This window comes from Lucilia sericata, unplaced genomic scaffold, assembly GCF_015586225.1.
Source record: "Lucilia sericata isolate MDLA Ls3-8-SP2 unplaced genomic scaffold, ASM1558622v1 Contig000000F_arrow, whole genome shotgun sequence".
NCBI classification, from domain to species: Eukaryota; Metazoa; Arthropoda; class Insecta; order Diptera; family Calliphoridae; genus Lucilia; species Lucilia sericata.
In genome coordinates, this window is record NW_023994042.1 from 3,582,738 (window position 1) to 3,608,555 (window position 25,818).

At 29.8% G+C, this 25,818-nt stretch overlaps 1 protein-coding gene across 6 annotated transcripts in view; it reads right to left on the reverse strand.

The window, feature by feature from the left end:
• LOC119606237 (adenylyl cyclase 78C) overlaps positions 1-20,112 on the reverse strand; it is a 107,683-nt gene extending 87,571 nt beyond the window's left edge. For 2 of the 6 annotated variants that reach the window (XM_037960063.1, XM_037959694.1), the window contains exons 1-2: positions 19,638-19,840; positions 18,834-19,416 (exon numbers count right to left, since the gene is read on the reverse strand). The gene's annotated coding sequence lies outside the window, so the exon portion shown is untranslated. Of the gene's footprint in view, positions 1-18,833; positions 19,417-19,637 lie in introns of all 6 variants that reach the window. The other 4 variants (XM_037959917.1, XM_037959987.1, XM_037959827.1 and 1 more) reach the window with 4 other exon arrangements.
• Positions 20,113-25,818: the final 5,706 nt, after the last annotated feature.

Sequence of the window (25,818 nt, forward strand, 5' to 3'; positions counted from 1 at the left end):
TTATGAGAAATTCTGCACAAAATCATGAAAAATTTGGGCTCATTGATTTCAAATTCCTTTAAAAAGAACAAAATTACGTTTTTTCTGCCCTAGGAAAATATGAAGAATCCTTGAATATTGACAGAGAAAACAAAACTACTTTTAATTTGACAAACAATTTTGAGTTGTTCATTAAAGAGTAAAACCACCGTTTTTTCGACTTTGTTTCTCAAAAATACATCCGTTTATAAAAAAATATGTTTAAAAATATTATTTTTATTCATTAGCTTTTATGCTTTTATGGATTTAGACACCACTTATTAAATCATAAAAGATCATAAAGATCAAATATCGTTAGATATACAAAAAAGTTACCCAAATAATGAAGAGAGAAAGCTCTTTTTTCGTGGTAAAGCTTGAGTTGGCAATCTATGTGTATTATCTATGGATTTGTAGATTTAAATTTAAAATTCGAATTTTTGTGAAAAATGTAATATGTCTGTTCCCGTACTCGTTTGGGTTGCAAGTTTTTACAATAAGTCGTTCCCGTACAAAAATTTCAATGTATTTTGTTGTTTTTCTGACTATTTCTGACTAAAACCTGCAAAACTGACGAGTACGGGAACAGACATAATATGAATATATTATTTATCCTATTTTAGGAGCGGTTTTTGTTCAGTACTGCATACAAAAGTGACATCGTAGACATTCATTCGAGATCTAATATAGTTTTCTCGATCGTAGGAAACTACATCCGATTCTCTTTTAAAATTGTTATTTTCTGAGGATATACAGCAAATTAAAGGTTTTGAAATAAAAATTGTTTACCGGTGGAAAATATAAGTGGTGGGAGTAATATATACAGATCGACAACAATATAACCATAGAATATTACCGTAGAAGGCCAACTCTCCCGGAAAAAACCTAACTCAGCTGTCAAATAAACCTAACTCTAAATATGTATTAGTAAGATTTTCTTTAGAAGTGTTAGTGTATTAAAGCTTTTTACCACACATAAAATGCCCACATAGTTGCATAAAATCGGACGAAATAATAGTACAATGTTTTTATAGCATTAATTTTCTTATATTATTACATTTCGAATTGTCGATTGCATTTATAAAAGCATGTTAATATTTTTCATGCATTTTATATTTGCTAAAATGTAAATTTCTTTAATTTTTTCGATTTTCATAAATTTGTTTGCTACCAAAAAATGCTACTCTGCACCTTCAATTTGAAATAAGAAAAACAAAAAATGAAATGTCAAATAATTAAAAAATAATTTTTTTTGATTTGTGAAAATTAAAAAGTTTTTGATGAAGAAATTATAATAAAATAATTGTAAAAAAATAAAAAATGTGTGTTTGTGTTATAAAATTTGTGTCCGAATCGTTTTTTTGTGCGAATTTTGGAATTAAAATATTGAATATTTGTTGTTGTAGCTTTGTGTTGAATTCACACAGAACATGTAAGTGTGAAGAGAGAAAGCTCTTTTATTCGTGGTAAAGTTTGAGTTGGCTATCTATGTCATCTATGAATATAACTTTGATAAAAAAGCGGATTACAGGGTTTGAAATAAGAATAATTTTCGCGTGGAAAATATAAATGATGGGGTATACGAATCCACAACCGATTTTACGCTTTAGATGAAAATCGATTTTTGATAATAAATTAAATTGATTACAGATTTTAATTTTACCTAATCGTTAAGGACCTACAAACATATGTTAGAGTTTTCAAATAAAAATAAATTTTTGATTAAAATTTTAACTACCTAAATAATAATTCTTATATACTGAAAGAAGTATATATTATGAGCATTATAAATGTAACAAAAAATGGACGGAAAAAGGTCATTGCATTTCATTAAGATCATAACAGGCCCGAAATTAGTGGTATAGGTGTATTTATTCGGATTTAATGCATTAAACATTCTCTTCCTCAAACTAACCTAACCTTCCACGATAGAACTGTTGTCATGCAAAATTTCATGAAACATAAAATCCAGATCAAAAAGTTGATTTCATATAGCCTATTGTTCCACTTTAGAATATAACTATTAGTGTTCTAAATTTTATGAAAATCGGTTCAGCAGTTTGTCCGTGAATGCGTAACAAACAGACTTTCTCTGTCATATAATTATAGGATAAGATATAGATAAGGATAGTTTTATAAAAAGTGTGCGTAGAAAGGGGCGTGGCATCGGATCAAGTTCTTATATATAGCCTATAGTTCTTTCCAAGCTTATACCTATCGGTATGCAAAATTTCAGTTTAATCGGTTTAGTAGTTTTTGCATATTGTGATTGCAAAATTTGTGAAATAAGTTTTACAAAAAGTAGGCGTAAAAAGGGCGTGTCATCCGATCAAGATCTTATAGAGCCTATTGTCCCTCTTGGGGTTAGACCTATTAGCGGTCCAAATTTCATGTAAAACGGTTCAGTAATTTTGCCGTGAAAGCGTTACAAACAGTCTGTTTTATATATATATGTATATATATATATATATATATATATATATATATAGGATTATTGATCTTAAAGTAATTTTCAGAAGGTGACATTGTACTGGGGCTAGTGTCATATGAGAAGAAAATTGACTACAAAACAGAAATTTAAAATAAAGTGAAGCATATTGAAGCTGTGAAAAATTTTATTTCTCAAAATTAATCCACATTTATTCATTTTAAAACTTAATCATCGCACTGCCCAAACGGCTGAACCTAGAATCATGAAATTTTGACAGTAGATGTGTTTTTGGTTATATAGATCCACTAAGGAAATTTGTACATTTAGGGGTAAAAAAGGGAAAAAACGGGTAAAACAGGTTTTCTTAATTATCTTACCTAATATTAGTGATACAAGAAAAATTTTAAATGCATCTACTTCTACTCTTAAAAAGAGCACATGGGTGTCTGGTACTTTTTTGAAATTCGTACTTTTAAGGGGTGAAAATGTGTAACAAATGTGATTTTGGTACCTTTTTTGGACATTTATAACTTTTCAACTAATAAACAAAATAACATTTTTGTAAATATTTTGAATATATCTCCCAAAATTAGGAGACACCTGTTTTGTACTTTTTTAAAATTCAGCAATTTTTGGGTTTAAAAGGGAGAAGTCGGAGAGTTTCTGAGACAATTCTACTTTAAATTAATATATATTAAATTTATGAAATCACATAAAAATAAATTTTTATAAATAATGTATTCTTTTTCTTCTCATTTTTGGTCGCTTAATGTAACATTTCGAAATTTGCAACAACCCCGATTTCCTTTCGGTTGCAGCAATCGAGCCAGTATTTTGATTTGTACACTTTTTCTCATGTTCTCTTTAAATGAGGGGTTTAGTCAATCAATTATTGATAATTTCACAGTAGATTTTCTGTCTTCCTTATTCTGTAGTTTAAAACTATGTTAAAAGGCGAAAATTGTCATTAAATATTAAATTTAATATTTATTTATGATCAGAACATAACTATTTTACTTTTCTAAAATTAATTCAAAAATATATTGAAAATTTTATATTTTCATCAAATTTACCACTAAAGTATTGTTTAAAGTTTTCTCCTATCAAATTTAAGGTACAAAAAGTATTGGGCCAGACGAATATATTATTAAGAATTGTTTGTAATTCCTTTTTCGAAAATTATTTCTATCCAACTATGTTTTTATTGTATGCAAATTAGAGCCTTCATAGTGTCCTATGTATGAGTGTGTATGAATGTCTAAATATTAATACGATTTCTTATCTGATTTCAAAGTTTTTAAACCTTTTTATGCACATGTCCACAAGTATTTTTCATACTTGCTTAAACACACACACACAAAACCAATTCTATCATTTGGTGCAATACTGGCATAACTAAAAAAATATAACTTTGAGAAAAACGGATTTGAAAGCAAATCATGAGATTTGACAAAATAGTCTTGGTTTTGATATTAGAGATTAATATGTTTCTAATTTAAATTAAAATTAAATTTTTATTGATCAAATTGGTGCATTTTTACAAATATTTAGATAGAACTATTTATATTAAGTTTTCAGAACTCTATATATTTGAGTTATTCTAGTCTTGTAGTAAATCAGTTTTTTAATTTATTTGTGTGTGTTTTAATATTTGGGTTTTTGTTACATTTTCCAAACGAAATATTTTGATTCTTTTTGCAAATTTAACGCAAATGTATCGCATGAAGTAATATTTATTAACTACACCAATAATTTTTTTCTCTATATCTTGTTAATATATGTTTGAAATTTCATTGCCTCTTAAATAGTTTCGTAATTTTTTAGCACAAAGATAATCGTTAACATATGGATCGCCGAATACACTTAAAATTATAATAAAAATGTCAAAATAAAATCTTACTTTGGCAATTGTAGTTTCTTCCAGCTGATTTTTGGCAATTTTTCATTTTCAAGATAATTACAAAAAACAAAATATTCGCACGCCGATTCAAACACCAATTTCTGGAAATCTGAGGTCGTATTTCGATTAGACTAATTTAAAAATGTTGTTAATACTAGGAAAATAGGTTGTGGGAAGGAGTATAGAGGGAGTAGTGTTTGTGGACATTTGATTTAAATCTTCTTATATCGAAAGTGGCAGGGATTACCTCTGCAGGAAGTTTATTCCACATACGTACAGTGCGGCTGAAGAATGAATTTTCCCTGTTGTGTGTTGTGCGGTCCACTGGCCAATCTACCACAAATGGGTGTGTTCTTTAAGAAAGACGTGTGTTATGCATGAATATGCGGGTATCGGGAACAAGTTCCCTAATTTCAGAGGAACACATTCCATTGTAGTATCGATAGAACAGTGAAATACACCCCACGTTGCGAATCAATAGAGTTGAATACCCTACTGTCACAGATAAGTACCTTCGTCCTCTCCTGTACGCGGTCGAGTAGCTCCAAAATAGACTTCGAAGCTCCGCCCCATATATGAGAGTTGTATTCCATTTTCGGTCGGATATAAGTGCTGTAAATAGTAAGAAGAAGTATGTCTTACACCGTTTCAAAAAACCGAGACACTTGAATGCTTTTTCGACACTTGAAAAATGTGTTTAGTCCAGCGGACATCGCACTGAATTTTCATGCCCAGAACACCAAGAGTTTCCGATTCCTTAATATTTACACTACCCATATATATATATATATATATATATATATATATATATAGATGGTCTCTAAATACTTGACAAGATGGAAATTCCTATTGGGCGATAATTTTTAGGAATTGGCGTTACATTAGCAATCTTCCAGCATGCAGGAAATGGTATAGAATGCTGAAAAGATTAGCTAATGGACGAGCTAGCGACTAGAGCACTGCTTCGCATTGCCATCTGGTCCAGGAGACTTGTTTATGTTGAGATCTGTTAAAACCCTTTTAATGGGACGCGCTCGAAATAATATACTTGGCATAGTTACTGATACCTTTTTATACTTTTGCATGTGACCTTTTTTCATCATGATATTTATGTTGTTTCTGTTACAAATAAAGAACAGTAAGCTAAATAGTACAGTCGGGAATGACTTATTTAAGCAATGACCGACAGATATATGTACATTGCATGTACTTACTAAAGCAATTTATAGACAAAAATGAAAAAGTATACAAATCTTAATGAAATTTGGTGGATTTACATATGTTTGAATAAAACTTACATATTAATGCCAAATTTTAACAAATTACTAGTGTTTATAAGTGAATTATGAAATTTTAAATAATTTTCAGATAAAGGTTTTTGTATGTTTTTGGCTCATCTAAAGTTTAGATCTGCCAATTTTTGAATAAATATAAGTAGATTTAACAAAATTATAAGCTCTAAAGCGATTTTCGGAGATCCCGTTGTATGGTATCTAGATGAAGTAATAGTCCGTTTTTAACACAACAAATTAATTTTCACTGTGTATTTTTGTAAAAGATTTTGTTTGAGAATAGATTTTTTATAACTTTTAATCAGAATGACAAATTAATAAAATGAAACCCCTTTTCATTTTAAAGAATACGGATTAAATTGACTAAATATTTTTATTTGGGAATTGGTTAAATAAATAAGATTTAATCTAATAGATATTAAGTCTCGTGATTTGCCATTTTGTCTTTTTATTCAATATTTGTATTTTATATGCGGTATAAAATATTTTAGTATTCACCGGCTCAACACATTACTCTGACCTCAGTATAATTTGTGAAAAATAAAATATCTCCATTTTTATTGAAATGGACCTCAAAAATTCCACTATTCTAATAAATAAATTTTAATTATTTTTCCCGCGATAATCAAAATTATGGAATTTTTTAGACCGATTTCGAAAAGATTTCAATTAATGATCACTAAAAAACGGGACGTAAACTACTTCGAAACTGATTTACTTCTCATGACCTAGAGTTATTTCAACTGATGTTCACATAAAAATCAGATGTTAAATACCTCTGAATATATTTCTAACTTCAATAAACCAATAGTCAATTTCGTATCAAGTGAACCCATTCAAAGAATCGATTTGAATAAAATTTGCGCCATGGTTAGTACTATTGGGTAGTAGAAATAGATATCTTAATTCCTTTTTTTGCTGAAAAAAACCTTATATGATCAAAATGTCCTTCTTTGACCCCCTCTAATTCCGGAAGTTCTTGACCAATAAAGCTGAAAATTTGTGTCTGGCCTACCTAACATTGGCGCAAATCGATATTTTGAGTTGGGTCACTTGACACGAAATTGCAACAATACTAAATCCTAAATTTCTGTGAAATACCTGGAAGTGCTATTATAAGTAATTCAAAATTTTTATGTCGCTGGACCTTCCTATTATGAAGTTTGTTTAACATTAAAAATAAGTCATGTCGGAAACCTATGTATATTTTTTATTTATACCAAATATTTTGTATTGTAAATGGTCGAAACCTGTTTAATTTAAATCTAAACGAGGGGACTTCCAAAGCTAAAAGATAATTTTTTTATACCAAAATATTTATTTGGGACACATTTGTTTTTCAATATATACATTGAATTTCACGTTAAAGTTTAAAAAATTAACTGTAAAATGCCAAAAAAATACTCATTTTGCGTAAATCGTTATATTAACGCAATTTTCGTAAATACAAGGCAAAGTTGAAACTTCAAGGTTTCAATTTTCGTATCATTAACGATATGTATAACTTTTTACTAAAAAATACGGTTTAATCGGATAATTTTTTTCTTATAAAATTTACAATTAATTTTTACACTCTCTATATGAATAAGTTTGTTGCTCCTTTAGTGTTATTTTATGAGTTGAAAATATGATTTATTAATTTAAACAAATAAAATAGAAATTTCATATAATTTACCCCAATTACAACAAATACAACAAAACTACTTACACAAACACATTACAACTTACAACATAATAATTTGTTGTTAAAATCAATTCAAATTATTAAAGCATCAGTGATCAGACCCAAAAATAAAAGTTGGCGCTAAAATTTGTGAATACACACACATTAAACACATACATAAGTAATATCTTGTTAATCTTTAAGGACTAAAGATGTTGGTTTTCAGCATTTAAAGGAATGTCTTGGTTTTGATTACTAACAAGAATATACATATGTATCATGTAGCTGAAAGAGTATATTTAAAATTATTTTTGAAAGATGACCAAAATATAACTAGTTTGTTCTTGCTTATGTCCAAGCTTCGCCACAGAGTTTGATAGACATTCGAATCACGTCTCCTCTATTGCTGTATGAATCAGAGGTATTCTCAAAAAAATCTGATTCGGATATCTTTACCTATAAGCGTTAGTTTTGATTCATTCTCCAGAATTGGAGAATGCCCTCTCTCTTACCGTGGTTTTGGCGTGGGATTTGGACGATTTCTTACACAATTAAGAAAGCTAAAACATAAATGTATTGGAGTAATTGTTTAGGATTTAAGAAAAAGACACTCTTATCCCGGATAGAATTGCTCCAAACTTTGCTTTAATTGGATTCCTTTAAAAAAGTGTCCTGGATAGACGGCCTTCAGCCAAGCGCAGGGGTTTTAAACTCTGGTTTATTTTGAATACCGACTTCGGTAAATAAAGCCTTTTGTTAATAGTTAATAATTTTACCTATGGAAAATGTGACACTCTTGAAAGTGACACACGTGCATGGACACTATGATTTTTTTAAATGTGTCATAACGTCCATGGAAATTATGACACCCCCACCATATGGGGGGAAGGATAAATATGGGACTATCCTTTACATTAAAGTTATTTATACAGAATTTTATCGTGAGACTAGTGTTTATTATTGAACTTGGACCTTCAAGTCATTTTCAAAAAGAGACTTTGAATGAGGGCTGGGGTCAGGTGAGGCCCGATCATTTCGAAAATCGTCAGTATCATTTAGATTTATACAAAACTAAATTTCGCCGATTAGAACATTTAACATAATTATGAACTCAAAAGCCCTATTCGGGTGGTATGGTTGTATGGAGCTAGGCGAAATAATGGACCAATTTCAACCATTTTCAATAGGGTCGTCCTTGTGTCAATGGAAGCGTATGTGCCAAATTGTATCCAATTATCTTGAAATTGCTACCTGTAGCGGTAAGCGTCTCAGAATTCTGAGTGATTCTGAGCCGATTGGTACACTTTAAGCTTTTGGTTTTATACCCTTCTGACTATAGTGGTGTTGGGTATAAATATATTCACAATACTATAGAACAATAATCGGTCTTTTTTAAAACTATTTTTGATGAAGTGTCAGGAGACTTTCAGACTGAGGTTGAAAATGTTAAGAGGCAGATGTAACAAATTCGGTCGAAAATACGTATTAAAATCATGAATATTAATAAGTACATAATATGTACTAAATAAGTTTATAATTGAAAATGTGTCGCTACTACAGTGATCGACTCGGTTTTTCAACCGGTTTTTTCTGCTTTAGCAGTGTCGGTTTTTTCTAAATGTTGATTTTTCAAATATCGAATAACCCGGTTTTTTTACTTTTTAAAAACCGGCTTCGAATACTTTTATTTGCTTTGTATTCAAAGATTATTTAAATTAAATTTTGAAGTAATTAATAATACACCCCGTCTAAATTTTAAAAATAATGCAGGAACTAGAGTATATTTTTCTAACATGCCTTTTATTAAACTTTTCGATTTTTCTTGTAAAATTTATTAGAACATACTGTTTGATAAAATTTGATCAATCTTAAGATTATATTCCAATTACAATAATTAATTTGCCGCTAAAATGTTATGTAAGTGTTGGAATGCCTATGAATTTGTTTAAACGGGGATTTTAGAATAAGCTAGGGTTACATAGTGCATGAGGCCATAACTCGGTGCTTTTAAGCAAAAAATACTTAGTTCTTTCAATCTTTAAAGGCGAGTTCAGAGCCTAAATACTTGTACATATTTAAGTTACTATAGACTCTTATTTAATAACAAATTCTCATAAACATTTATAATTTCATCATAACTATTTAAGGAATAAAGTCTTTTAAAGTTCTGCAAATATTAATGTATATTTTCGGTTGCTTTATTTTGTTGCTGATTTTTTTTGGTATATTAAATATATTTTATATATATTTTTATATACATACATTCATCTCTATTATATAAATAAATATGTATGTATGTAAATAGTATATTATTTCAAGTGTGTTTTAATGTTTTGTTAGTATGTATTAACTTGTAACGGTTTTATTTAAGAGGGATGAATTTTATAAATAAAAATAAAAAAACAAAAAGATTTTTCTCAACTTCTTTTTTTTCGATGTTCATGTTCAGTTGTTGACACACACAAATAAACGTTACGACAAGGAACAGTAAATACAGGACAATATTAACAAAATTAAATTGTTATTAATCAATTTTGTAAACACGCACACATCGATACACACAAAATCATTAAACACACATACTACTTACCGAAATACATGCTGTACATAAATGTTGTGGCTGTGTACATAAAATATTGAAGTCTTAAAATTCTGTCATTTAAATTTTTGTAATCGGCAATTTAAAAATCTGTTTATCAGTTTTTTTCGAATTTCAAAGTATGAATATGCACCATGGGGCAAAATTTCGAAATAAAAACAATTTTTTATGTGTGTGTGTTTGTTTGAAGTCTATAAACTGATAAGCAATGGACCGATTTTCTTGAAATTTTAACAGTGTCTCCTATATTCTTTGATGAACTAAGCACCACGCCCACATACAAAATAAGTATTAAAAGTCATATACACACATATGTATATGAGAAACATCTAGAATCCATAACTTATGGTGAACTAGTATTAGTGGGCGTGGCGCCGCCCATATAAATTAAATACTTTTATTCGTATACTTGGGTAGCTATAAAAGCTATAGTCACCAACATTTGTACGAGTACCTTAATTCCAAAGTATTTAAGCAATTTATTGATAAAAAAACTAATTTTCTAAATGAGGCTTTATATAGGAGTATAGGTCAAACATGGGCCGATCCTCATTAAATTTGGGAAAAGGATATATTTTTAAATAATAGTTAGTTATGTTGAGTTTCATTGCGATACAAATGGTTACAAGTAAATTTTAGACGTTTAAGACATTTTTTGAAGGGGGGTTTGTATGGGGGCTAGAGTCAAATAAGGGCCGATCATTACGAAAATCTGCAGTGTCATTTATACTTATATAAAACTTATTTGTGCCAATTTTTAGAGAGATAATAGTACATTTGACGTAATTATGGCATAAAAAGCCCAAATCGGGAGGTACGGTTGTATGGGGGCTAGGTGAAATAATGGACCGATTTCAACTATTTTCAATAGGCTTCGTCCTTGTGCCAAAAAACATGCTTGGTCCAAATTTTATCAAATTGTCTTGAAAATTGCGGCCTGTACCTTGCGCACAAGGTTTACATGGACAGCCAGCCAACCGGTCAGACTTACGCACATGTCTTAATCCACTCAAAAAGTGATTCTGAGTCGATCGGTATACTTTAAGGTGGGTGTAGGACCAATATTTTTGTGTGTTACAAACATCAGCACAAACGTATAATACCCTCCCCACTGTAGTGGTATAGGGTATAAATATTGGCAGATAGTAGACGAGAAACCTCCCCTATGAAAGTAAATATTAAAATTAGATTGTTTGGGAAACTAGAACAGCTACAGTTTAAGAGTAAGAATGTTTTCTGTATAAATATTAAGAGCAAAAGTGGACTAGCAAATAATGGGTTATAATTTTAAAAAATCCTAAAAACTATAAACTTTGAACCTCGATAAAATCTAAACCGTAACGAATTTAGAAATTTAAATTTCTTCTTTACAAAAAGAATGTGAGTACAGAACTTCATCGAAATCGAAGATGGTCATGTTCAAAATCCTACTTTTTTGTTGGAATTTTTTTTTTTAATTACTCTATTTTCATTTAAAATATTCATATAAAAAATATAAAAACAAAGCCTGTCGAAATATAAAATTCTCGAACCCGATCTATTTTAATAAAGTGAAAACCCGGTTTATAGTTTTCTATTTAAACTGAGCAACAACAAATTTCCTAAAAGGCCAAATAGCTTGACAAACATACCAATATTTTACGTTTGTGCAAGTCTGTTGTGTAGTGTATGACGGTTTTCGTGTTTGTACAAATGCTTGCATTATGTTTGTACATAAATTAAAAAATTTTGATTTTTACACAAATATATTGAACTTTTATTAAACCTTTTGTATGATTTATATTCATTAATAACAATTTTTTTCAAATTTTCCATTTATAAGAAAAATTGACCTCTGTACCTTTGCAAGTCCACAAAAAAGTGAAAAAATGGTGTTTGTACGAGCAATGTTTGTGTAGTGTGTGTGTGAATAAAAAAAGTATGTTTGTCAAGCCACTTGTGTAGTCTATTTGGGCCTTAAATTGCTAACAAAAACATTCATGTTCTAAAGAGTAATTTTTAAAAAATTTAAATTCGAAAATTATATAAAAAGAGAAAAATTTTAATTTAAAATTAATAACTCAAGTATTATCTTACCGATTGTTTATTTTGAATGTTAACTGGTCCAACATTAATGATTTCTTTAAATTTCCAGACATTTCCTTGTACTTTTCCTTAATGAAACCTTTAACACAAAAATACCCTTATATAAATAATTATGCACATAAACATACATATGTACTTTAGGGTTATAACTATTTTTTGGGAGGTAAAATACCACAGCACTATCTTATTGCCAACACTGTTCTGATAAAAAAAAAAAAAAACAATTTTTTAGGTCAATTTATTTAAAAAACTTCCCGCGCCGAAAGCAATTTCTAAAATGCTTTTATTCGATATTTTTACTAAAATTATATAATTTTCATATTAAGTCATACTATTGTCTAAAATATGCAATATTATGCCGATTTATTGAATTTTTTTAACATTGTTGTATATAAGATAATGTAAAAAATTGCAAAATTATTAGGTAAAATATTAATTTTGCACATTTAAAAAAAAATGATATTTATACAAAACTTTATCGCGTTTGGTGCGGGAACTTTTTTGACGATCGCGAAAAAATAATATTATATTCCGTATCATATGTTCAAGCTCTACAAGGTCTTGCTATGGTATTTTTGATATCCGCAAAAATTGCAAAAAGTAATTACCCTAATGTACATACATACATATGTATGTTGAAAACAATTGTATTTAGAAATGGTTTTCTGGAACGCTTAAAAATATGTAATTTATTTTCATAAATTTAATTTACTTCAACTTCAGTGAACATGACCTTATACATACATATTTACTTAAGAATTTAACATAATTAAAATTTTTAAAGAAATATGAAAGTATAGTCAGGTTTTGCCGACCATACGATACCCTACACCAGTTATGAGTGTATTTAATATGTGATTTATAACCATCACTTTCGTGAAAATGGAATGTCTATACATTGTAGAGCACCAAAATATCAATTTTCTTTGGAACTAGTGAAAAATTTTAATTCAATCGTATAACGGAACCTGTGCCGGAAATCGATTAAAAAGTGTTAAAATTAGGCCAATAAGAAAAAATAATGCAATTAAAATTATATATTTTTATCATTCGAATTAAGTCTTATTTCCTGTTATAAGCTCAAAATTAGAAATTGTTTGAGACCAATTTCAATAGAATTGAAAAATATCTTTAATGAAAAATCATACTCAGGACACAAGTGAGGGGATATCCTATGTGACAAAAACGGAAGATAAGACTTATTTCAAATTGACTATAAATCCCTTAAAGGAAAAGGGCCCATTTTTGTAAAAAAATATTTAATTAAAATTTTTAAAATATTTTTTCAAAGATTGAAGAAATAGCTATCTAAAGTCCTTCGGGCAATTTTGACTGGGACCAATAGGTGAAAAGTTACACTCATTTAAAAAAACTCTGTATGACCAAATTGTCGAACTTTGACCCCTTTGGCACAGGGTATACAGAGGCGTCACGAGCAAAAAACTATTTGCATCTTTTTCAACACAAGTTTCACACTATTTTTTAACTGTAGTTTATATATATCTTCATGCATAAGTTTCGCAAAAGCTGGGCACCAACTGATTTTAGACTTTTTTAAACGTCAAGTAGGCAACGTAACAAGTCCACTTTTTATAGAAATTGAGATTTTGATGCAGAATGGTAGTATAACTTGAAACACACATGATGTAATCAAAAAATTACCTTTTTTATACTTTAAACATGTACTTTTGATCCGGTAGGTAAACGTGTTAAGTCCTCAAAACAATAAAAATATACAAAGAAAATGTGCTAAGACCTTACAATTTGCTATTATAAACGCATTAATTGGTCATGTAAAAAGAAATATCAATAATTTTATACATCAACGTCTAGGAAATAGTGTGTAGTTTGTAAAATCTTCAATTGAGTAAGAAATCATGGAATACTTTTTTAAAATATAGTAAAACAAGTAAATATTGACAATAAACTGATTTTCTTTAAGAGGGATGATATAGAGAATAGCTTAAGTTATGGACCGAATGTCATAGTAGTTAATAAAGAAATTTTGATTCCTATAAAACTTGTTTACGTTGAATTGAATCGCTATACTGCTATTTTAAGCCAGTTGTGTGCTTTAAAGTCGTTGGGGTAGGGTCACACATTGCCCTATCCTCAAAAAATGTTGTAAATAGTGTTTGGGTCCCATAAAACTTGTTTATGTCGGATTTCATCATTATTCTGCTACTTTAAAAACAGTTATAAGCGTTAGAGTAATTTTTATAATGGAGCTATGGTCAAATATGGACCGATGCTCATTAAAATTAGTGTAGCAATTTAAGTTCATTAAAGTTTTTTCTATATAGAATTTCAAAGCTATACTGACAGGTTTAATGGATTTATGAGAGCTAAAAAGAGCTTTCTGAAGGGGATCTTATATGGAGGCAAGTACAAATAAAGTCCGATGTCCGCCATTCTTTACTATATAATTTTTCAATACAAAAAAATAACTTGTTCCAAATTTGATCACGATTACTAGCTTCTCAACATGTTTATTTTTGTTTAATCTCTTCTTCGTGCAGCCGCTTGTATGAGGGCTATACGAAATAGTGGACCTACACTAACAAAATTTTAAACACTTCGTCCGAAGGACACAGCAAAATATTTGTATCAAATTATATCAAATTATCTTCAAAATAGAACATGTATGTAAGGAAAAAGTTATAAGCAAATGTGCTAAGTCCAGCAAAAAATAAAAGTTCAGAAAAAGAAAACGTGCTAAGTCCTAAAAAAACCGCCATAAATATTCAACAGCACTATTTTTTACTACCGATATTAAAAAAGGAGAAATCTAAAAAAAAAACAAGTAAGAGTGCTATATTCGGCTGTGCCGAATCTTATATACCCTTACCATAGTGTATTTAAAAATTCATTTTCCCGACTATCATTATTATAGCAATAGCAAAACATAATGAACAACAACAACGCTAAACGAAATAAACACACAAAAAATAAAATACACAAGCCAGTAAAACCAACAGACATCCAAACATACGAAACGAAATACAGAAAAAAACAAAATACACAACGCAATGAAACCAACAGACATCCAAACATACGAAACTGAATACACTAAGAAACAAAAACAACATACACAAGGCAATGAAACACACAGCCATTCAAACATACGAAATTGAATGTACCAAGAAACAAAAACAATATGTATGCACAAGGCAATGAAACACACAGCCATCCAAACATACGAAACGAAATACTCAAAAAAAACAAAAACAAAATACAAAGGCAATGAATAAGCAGTGTTGTTGTTGTTTATTTTTTATGAAAATTTCAGAGGTTGTCTCGGATTTTTGCTTATATCTCCGTTGTTTATGAACGGATTTTGCTGATTTTAAATAAGAAACTTCTCGAAAGCATGTCTGATAGAATTATTGAAGATTTGGATCCCGAAGATATCTGGGGTCTTCAGAAAACTGATTTCAACAGACAGACAGACAGACAGACGGACATGGCTTAATCGACTCCGCTATCTATAAGGATTCAGAATATATATACTTTATGGGGTCGGAAAATTATATTTTGGAAATTACAAACGGAATGACAAACTTATATATACCCTTCTCACGAAGGTGAAGGGTATAAAAAATACGTTTACAGATTTAAAAAATATGAAATACAAGAGAAGCTATGAAGTTTTTTGCTTCTCCTGTAAAATTTTCAAAAGAGGACTTGTTACGTTTGCGTACTAAGCTAACGACATATCATCGAAATCGATTTTTTGAAACTGATGTCTTTCGATCGGGATGAAATTTCCACCAACGTTAGTCCTATCCCAGCAGATCGGCGGGATAGTCCCGTACTGACCACTTAACCTGCACAGAGGGAAAAAGAAATATACACGCCTGAAACTGTTTATAATTTTTCAATACCATCCGTTGTCAAAGTATGTACATTAGACCGACTCACTCTGTGTGGAAAGTAAAAACGTGTTTTTGTTACCCCTCTCAAAATTTACCTTGCTTTGTTTTATGATGATTCCCAAAATAATTTAAGTCTAACGATGACCGTTCGTGAGCTAGACCAAATTTAAAAAAGGTATTTTTGAATTATATTTTTCAAATTTTAGTTTTGTTTTGAAACAATATATCCAATATGGGGTATCGTTTGAAAGGGGTTTTAAAGCCGCGTCCAATGATGTATTAATCATAAATAACCGTCTGCTCATATTTGTCATATTCCAAAAAATTATAATTGTTAGGTTTTTCATTAATATAAATAAAATTAATTCACAATTTTGCACCACTAGACGGGGCTTCAAAAAAGCTTTCAAATGATACCACACAATTGCAAATTTGAACAAATAACTAAAAAGAGACGTTTTTGTAAACGGTCCAGCTCACGTACGGCAACCGATAGACTAGAAAGATTTTGGGAACCATCATAAAACGAAACAAAGATTTTTCTAAGCTGGGTAAAATATTTAATTGAACATGAAAAATTGTGTCCCCCATAGGATATTTTCTTGAAAAATGTCCAGCTCACGAACGGACAACACTGAACCCAAAATATTTTGGGAAACATCATATTACATAACAGCGAATATTTTGATGGTGGTAACTCAAGCACCATTTTTTGTGAGTCGGTCTAATATATATACGTACAACAACACTATGTAATGTTGACAACATTGCAACAATTCGTTGTCGAAATCTAAATTTTATACACATCCTTTGTCTAATTGTTAACAAACGTGGTAAGCTCACTATTGGCAACGGATTGTTTGTCAATAGTGAGACAACGGATGTGTATAAAATTTAGATTTCGACAACGAATTGTTGCAACACTACATAGTGTTTTCGTACGTATGTATATACTTTGACAACGGATGGTATTGAAAAATTATAAACAGTTTGGTGTCAATTTGGTACCAGGCGTGTAAATTTCGTTTTCCCCCTGTGTACCACTTATGGTAGATGTGTAAATATATAATATCTACATTCTGATGTACAATGGAAAAAAACAATTTTTAAGTGTCCCCTCATCGTTTACCTAGGGTACAGTAAAGGGACGACTGTCTTCGCTCTCATTTACGAAGAGTACGTTGGTGACGAATAACTCAATATATAGAAATTAGTGCCAACCATATGGTTATATGGTTAGTGTAAATAACTTAAAAATTGATTTCGGGATTTTTATTATTTTTTCAAATAAGTTAAAGAGTTTCTTATCGTGCTTTCAACCCCAATTTTTAAATAAATTCACTGTAATGTATTGATGGTGGGGAAGCTAGTTCCTATGCGCATTTCGCCGGTTGCTTAAGCCAGCTCATCAGGAAACCTTTCCCAATATTTTAGGAAAACTAGAAATGTCTTATGAAAGAATTATTTTAAACTCAATAAGAATTCAAAACGCATCTTTCACAAAACATTAAAGTTTTGACAAAACACCAACAATAACAGTGAGTTTATTTTTTCTTACATTCCTTTCTACACTTGGCTGGTTGTTTTCCAACTCTAAATGCAGTTGTAAGGGAAAAAATAAAAACAAAATAAACAACTTCTATTTTGTTGTTTTTTTTTTTTAAAAACAACAGAATAGGGTATTCAGTTTTAAATGCACGGGCACTTGCAAATTTAATTTAAAAATTGATTTCGGGATTTTTATTATTTTTTCAAATAAGTTAAAGAGTTTCTTATCGTGCTTTCAACCCCAATTTTTAAATAAATTCACTGTAATGTATTGATGGTGGGGAAGCTAGTTCCTATGCGCATTTCGCCGGTTGCTTAAGCCAGCTCATCAGGAAACCTTTCCCAATATTTTAGGAAAACTAGAAATGTCTTATGAAAGAATTATTTTAAACTCAATAAGAATTCAAAACGCATCTTTCACAAAACATTAAAGTTTTGACAAAACACCAACAATAACAGTGAGTTTATTTTTCTTACAAAAAAAAAAAAAAAAAAAATAAATAAACTCACTGAACACCAACAATAACAGTGAGTTTATTTTTCTTACAAAAAAAAAAAAAAAAAAAAAAATAAACTCACTGTTATTGTTGGTGTTTTGTCAAAACTTTAATGTTTTGTGAAAGATGCGTTTTGAATTCTTATTGAGTTTAAAATAATTCTTTCATAAGACATTTCTAGTTTTCCTAAAATATTGGGAAAGGTTTCCTGATGAGCTGGCTTAAGCAACCGGCGAAATGCGCATAGGAACTAGCTTCCCCACCATCAATACATTACAGTGAATTTATTTAAAAATTGGGGTTGAAAGCACGATAAGAAACTCTTTAACTTATTTGAGTAAATAACTTTCTTTTACGTGTGCATTGACTCCTTGTCGAACTGCTGGGATTAGATAGTAGTTTAGACACAATTCAACAAAATCAGTCAAGAACTTTCTGAGTTACAGTGGGTAACTCAATCTTTCGGAAAGAATATTAAATCAATTATTTTGATTTTTTTTTTTGCAAAATTAAAATTTTTTGAACTTTTTTTTCCAAAATGGTTTATTTAATCCCGATCGGAAACGTCGGATTTAAAAGTTGGTTTACTTTACAGGAAATCCCTCATATGCTGTACAGTGGGTCCGAATCTAAATTTTTGAAAAATAAATCTAGTATTTCGAAGAAGTATTTCAGGATCAAATATTGGTAAAACCATAGGTTTTATTTTAACAAATAGACATTTAAAATTTATTAAGTAAACTCACTACAAAAACACGATTTGTGAGAGATGCACTTCTTCAAATTAATAAGCGATATGTTGTTTTGATCCCGCCGATACAAACATTTCACATCTTCCCTTATAATTTTATTTTGTGAAACGATTTCTGCATAACAATTTTGTTATAAATTTTAAAATTCAAATAATATTGAATTTGATACTTACGTTTGCACTATAAATATTTGTAGTTGAATTTAATCGTTATGCAATATTTATACAAGTATTTCATAAAATTACTTTTTTACTTAAAATTCGTGGCACACACATTTAAATTACTATTAAGTAGTAAGAACTTTTTTCTAATGATTTTTTTTTTTCATCACAAATTATAGCTGTTATTACTTTATTACTCATTTATGCATCACTTGGGACAATTATTATTGTTAAACTTTTATTGGTACTACCGGGTATAATTTTGATTAATTTTTTCCACTATTTAATTTCAATTTAATTCCAACGCGACAGGGTTAATGATGACGATCATCATCATCACTATCATCATTATTAGTGTTGACGTTTGTGTAGAACATTAACATTTGCATATTGCAGACAAACAACACTTTTTTTAATATATTTTGCTATTTTTCACATGTACTATAATTTATTTCTCTGACATACGAGCAAGTATTTGAAACAAGAAAATTAGCGAGAATATGAAACCTTTTTTTTTTTTTGATTTAGTATTTAAATTATTTCACTTTAAATTTCCACTGTAGTCGTCAACAAGTTCAATATGAAACAACAATTACTAACAACGGTAATGAAAATGAATAAATATAAAATTAACAACAACAACAACAACAAAATTTTAATAACATAAAGTGTTTTATATTTATTTAATTAGAATAAAAAACAGACACTGAACGGTCGAACTTCTTTTATTTTTATTTATTCTTCCGTGCATTCTTCTTCCGAATGCTGCGCCAAGTGACTTTTGTTTTTTAATTAATTTAAATATTTTTATCTCACAAAAATACCGTTATTGTTGTTGTTTGTCTAACAACATTTATCTGATTAGAAAGATTAAACAAACATAGAAATCTATTCAAACGATAACTTTTGACTATTTACATCTATTTTGGTATTTGAAACAAAAACAAAAAATGAGTAATTATTATAAAAAAAATAAACAAAAAAAGAAAACAATAAAAATAAAGAAATAGACCTTTAAACAAAATAAGAATTTATATGTATTTTGCAATTATAATGACACATCTTTAAAAAGAAATATTAAATGGTAAAAGAATCTCCAAAATAAAAAAACAAAGAAAATTGTCATGTTTAAATTTAACACTTTCGCACTATTTGTTTGTAGTAGGTATTTTTTACATTTTGTATTTATTTAATTATTAATTACACGACACGGCACAACCAACAAAAAATGTGCTCAACAAATACCACAAGGCGTATACGCAATTTCCGTTACGTGTTTCGTACGGTCGAGTTTACTGGCGGCAACTGAATTTGTGCCGAACGAACCTTTGAGTATGAACGTTAAATTTCCAGCAGCAACATGTGAATTTTAATTCAACAGTTAGGAAAAAGCTTTCTGTTAAGTCTAACAGTGTTTGGTTTAATAAGCTTCTCTGTAAATGCATTTAAACGAAACTAACGGTTGTAGGAATAGACAACAACTTGTTGATATAATCGTCTATTGGTCAAGTAATGAGGCAGGAGTCATTAAATGAAAACTTTTGACCAAGTATGTAATTAAGTTTTTTTGTCTATGGAGCCATAAGTTTCTACATAAATATATCGTTCATTTACTTGAAGACTGCTGCAACTCAAGAACGGAATATTTTTAAATTTTAATATAAAAACTGGATTTAGAAAAATAACATCTGATATAAATACGTACATCAGGGTTATAAGCAAAATTAGGCCCTATCACTACGCGGTAGCCAGTAGTGTTCTTTTCTCTGGTCATTCCGCAGATAATCGATTTTACGAATTTATATGTATTTTTATACCATCCACTATCATCAGTGGTGATAGAGGGGGTATATAAATTTGTCATTTCGTGTATATTCTGGATCCTTATAAAATTCTGAGTCGATTTAGCTGTGTCCGTCTGTCTGCCCCAAACACTCTCACGTTAAAAGTAAGCAAAGCAAATCAGCAAAATCCACTGAAAATATTCACTATTATCCTAAGCAGTTTGTTATTAAAAATCAGCCTAATCGGTCCACAACATAAAAAGTTTTGAGTAAAAATTTCAGACGTTTTTTATCCTAATTCTTGAGTAGTTTTCTCAGAAACTACTAAGAATAATGGAATAAATTTTCTCACGTTATTTTATTTACCCAGGGATCAAAAATGTTCAAACTCAAAACAATCGATTCAAAATTTCTTACAGCGCCCATACAAAGGTACATATTCTCGAAAATAGATTTATCGTTAATAACTTCTGCAAAAATATCGGTATCACCACGAAATTTCGTATGAACAAAAATCATATTACCAACGTAGATCTGTATAGTTCCATTATTGGTCACAGCTACCATATAAGGTCCATTTTCGAAAAATACTTATATACAAATAACTAATTAAGAAATAAAGATATTGAAATAGTATTTAACATAAATATGTTTTGTGTATACATATATCACTTTGCAAAATATTTTTCGGATTGGTCCATAATTGGGCATAGCTCCCATATAAGGCCCATTTCCGATAACCACGTAATCGCACATATTTCATAACTGAATGAAGACATCGGTATAAAATTCATCATGAATGTGAAATTTTTTCCGGATCGGCCCATAATTGGTCACAGCTCCCATGTAAGGTCAACTTCAGAAAATCACTTAAATGCACATAACTAATTTAGAAATAAAGATATTGAAATAATATTCAACATATATATGTATTGTGTATACATATGTATATCACTCTGCAAAATATTTTTTAAATCGGTCCATAATTGGGCATAGCTCCCATATAAGGCCCATTTCCGATAACCACGTAAACGCACATATTTCGTAACTGAATGAAGATATCGGTATAAAATTAGTCATGAATGTGTTTAAAGTAGATATGAAACACCCTGCGAAATGTTTTTCGGATCGGTCCATAATTGGTCACAGCTCCCATAAAAGGACCACATCCCAAAATCGCTTAAATGCAAATATCCAATTAAGAAATATATATATATATATATATATATATATATATATATATATATATATATATATATATATATATATATATATATATTTTAAAAATAGGCTAAATAAATAAGTTTTTTTTCGGATCGGGCCATAATTAGTCATATCTGTCATATAAGATCCACTTCAGAAAATCGTGTTCGGATTGGCCTTATCTCCATAAAAGGTATATGATTTCTAAATGATAGCACCCTCATCACGGAAGCACAATTTAAACTTTCACACAAAGTTAAAAATTAAACTTTTTTCCTAAATGTGCTCTTTTTATTTTGTTCAAAAGAAAGCTTATCTTTTAGAGCTTTTTAGTCACTTAATGGGATATATATCAAAATAAATATAATTGAAAAATTGTGTCTAAACTATTATCCAATAGGAATAACATTCATGCAAATTTCTTCGCGTAACGCGCGAAGATATTTCTGGTCCTTTTGTGGACCAGAAATATCTTTACAAATTTAATTTTTCCCCTAATAATCTTAAAACTAAGGAATTTTTGAGTTACATTTAGATAAAATTAAAGAAATTTATTTTTTGACATATTTTACTGAGAATAAGAAACTGATTATTAATTCAAAAATTTAATTTTTTTCTCGTATTCAGTACGGTAATGGTATAAATCACATGCAAATGTTTGATTTTTGTCTTTAATTCATATGGGAGGTGCCACCCCCTATTTCTAGTCCGGCAATTATTCTCAAAATTGTTCATATGGATTTTAGTGTTGACCGTGGATAACTTGAGAATTCTAGATCTGATAGTTTCCCAGATATACTAATTTTTGTATCAAAATCATGAGGGGTGCCACGCTCCCCTATTTTCAGTCCGCCTATTTTGTCTTAAACAATCATAATGATACTAAATTGGCTCCGTTAGTATTAAACAGTCATATTTTCTCAGATGTCCTTATTTAATACATATTTTCCTTATATGGAAGGTACCATGTACCCTACAGCCAGTCGGTCCACTTTGTCCCCAAATATTCAAAATTGTCCATATAAAATTTTAGGACTCTAGCTATTGCAGTTTCTGAGATATGCTTATTTTATTATCTATTTAGTATATGGGCGTGGCATCTCGCCTACTTCAAATTTGGAAATAAAAAGTAGCCTATAATCCTTCCAAACATATAGGAAGATTCTTTGAAAATTTTCAATAAATTCGGTCCAGTCGTTTAGGAGTTAATAGACTTCAAACACACACACAAACAAAACAAATATAGATTAACCCCCTTTAAAGCCTACCCAATAAACCACAGAGTGACATGATTTGAATAATGGCTCTGTATAAGAAAAGTTTTTAGAATTTTATAACTTAACTTTGTAAAGCATTTCCGGATTTATGTTGAACTGCGCTTTTTTACAACTTTATGGTCAACTTTTAGAATATTTTTTTATATTTTTCTCACAGTAATATTCTAAAACAATAATATTAAAAATTTGTTGGAACTTTCATAGATTACGATTTAAGTACGCAAAATTATTATTATTATTTGTATTAAGTCGTGAACATTAGTCACTTCATTATTGCCCTAATTAGAATTAAAAATTCAATTTAAACTTTTTTTGTTAAAAAAAATTATTATTATTTACGATAAAGATTCTAAAACAATATTAACAATTCAGCACAAATATTCCCATATATACAATTAACAATATTTTGAACTCTTAACAATCACACTTTTAGAAATAGATTTAAAAAGTTCAAAATGAATTAATTACAGCGATTAAATGTTTAAATATGTATAAAAAATGTAGCTAAATAGATAAACTAAACTAAAAATGTCTGTTTACAAAAAATCGTTGGCAGAAATTTCAACACTCATAAATAAAACATAAATTTGCAAAATTTGATTTGCAAATACATATTCATACAAAATTATTAAATAATACATGCGAACTAATAATACGTATTATAAAGTATCAAATCTTTTTCACGGACCTAGGGAATTTTCTATGCCTATTTTTATAAGTGTAAAATATGTTTTAGTATGGAAGTGCAGGATAGAGTTAATATCAATCTTGTGATCCCATATTTTGAATAGATTTTAAATTATATCTTTAATTATACCGAATTAATGATTTATTCAAAAAAATAATAAGAATCTTGTCAGAGCTGTAAACAAGTAATTACTAAACGAATTTATGCAATTTTTGAAGTGAAGTGTAGATTTTTATTAATACACAGATTGTCGTACATTTCCGACCACATGATACCCTTACAGCTGCACTGGAACGAACTATATATAATTTGTTATACCTATAATTTTTTCAATAATTTCAATACCGACACACAAAAATCGTATAAATTTATTATTAATTTATTTTTATTTACAGATTCCCCTTAACTGGATCAAATGCATGATAAGGAACAGATGAATAAGCTGCGAGATATACGATATAACCCTAACCGACATATACATGAGACCTGTCTGTTATGCAGACGATGTCATAATGATTTTAAGCGAGAGGCCTCAATGTTAACCCGGCGAAATTAGAAATTTGTCTTCTCACAAGAAAGACAAAAATTTCCAAGTATATTGAACCCTGTTTCTTGAGAAAGAAGATACCGGTGACAGACAGTGTTAAGTGTAATCCTTGACCGGAAATTAGAATGGAGACACCACATAGAGGATAGGATCTACAAGGCACATCGGTGCTAAACGCTTTGTAGGAGAACCATAGTGTAATAAGACCAATTCTAGCTTATGTTTCAATAATCTGGTTTACAAATCTTTGGACAAAAAGTGTAATATCAAACTACTACAGGGAGTTCAGCGTACATGCTGCTTGGGTATAAGTGGTGCCATGTGTACTACTTCAAATAAGGCTCCGGAAAAGTTGCTAGATATTCAACACATTGAAACATATTTAAGATATGAGGCGGCGCTTTAAGCCGAAGGCTCTTCACTTTAGGCGAACTGGCCAAAAGCGGTTATATAATGTATACAATGTATACTGGACACATTGGAAAGTTACACACAATCATCGGACGTGCCTGATCGCATACCTAACATAGAATATGTCGCAAACTTTGAAACGCTGATCCCAGATAGAATGTCTTGGTCAAGCGGAACATTAGAGTAAATACCAGTAAAAATGCGTTGCTACACGGATGGCTCTAAATTGGGAGACAAAGTGGGCCTGGGGTTCTATATTGAAGACACAGAAACAGAAATATACCACTGTTTACTTAATCATAACACAAGCTTCCAGGCAGAAGTCCGAGCAATAACAGAATGTGTAAATTGGACTTAATATATTTACTGACAGACAGAAGGTTTAACTGAATACTAGCCCAGAGGTAAGGTTTACATCACATGGGTACCGGGAGTAGTCGGCAACGAAAGAGCGAATGTAATAGCTATAAAGGGAATGGAGTTCGAGGTAGTTATCCTGACTACCGCAAAATCATTCGACGCAACAAAAGTTGAATTAAAAATATGGGTGAAAGAATTCCATAAGGCCTCTTGGAATAATGAAATCCTATGGGGTGACCCTGATGAGAGCAAAACGAGAAATCTACTTAACTACCTAACACTGATTGGGAAATTCATAGGAATTACTTCCAGAAAATGAGTTTCTGAACATTGAAAAATACATTCAGTGAACAATTTTTTTTTTCATGAAATGGAGCGCACAATAGTCCCGATAGTGGCCTAGGATTTTCGGATTTGATGTAGTTACATCCTCCTACGATTTCGGTATGATACTGATTAATTGCTAAAAGAAATACATATAAAGAAGTTAATGCCCCATCTCAGATTTAGAAATACACGTGAGCAGCCAAAACAATAAAACAAATAAAAATTAACAAAAATTATAAAAACAAACCAAAAATCAAACAACAATAATAACATTTAATAATAACAGTACAAAATTCAAGTTTGGTGAACTAATAATGAATTAATTATTAAAAAAACAACAAATCTAATTCACCTTACATATAAAAAGGAGAAGCAAAAGCCACGAAAACTTAGTCAAGAT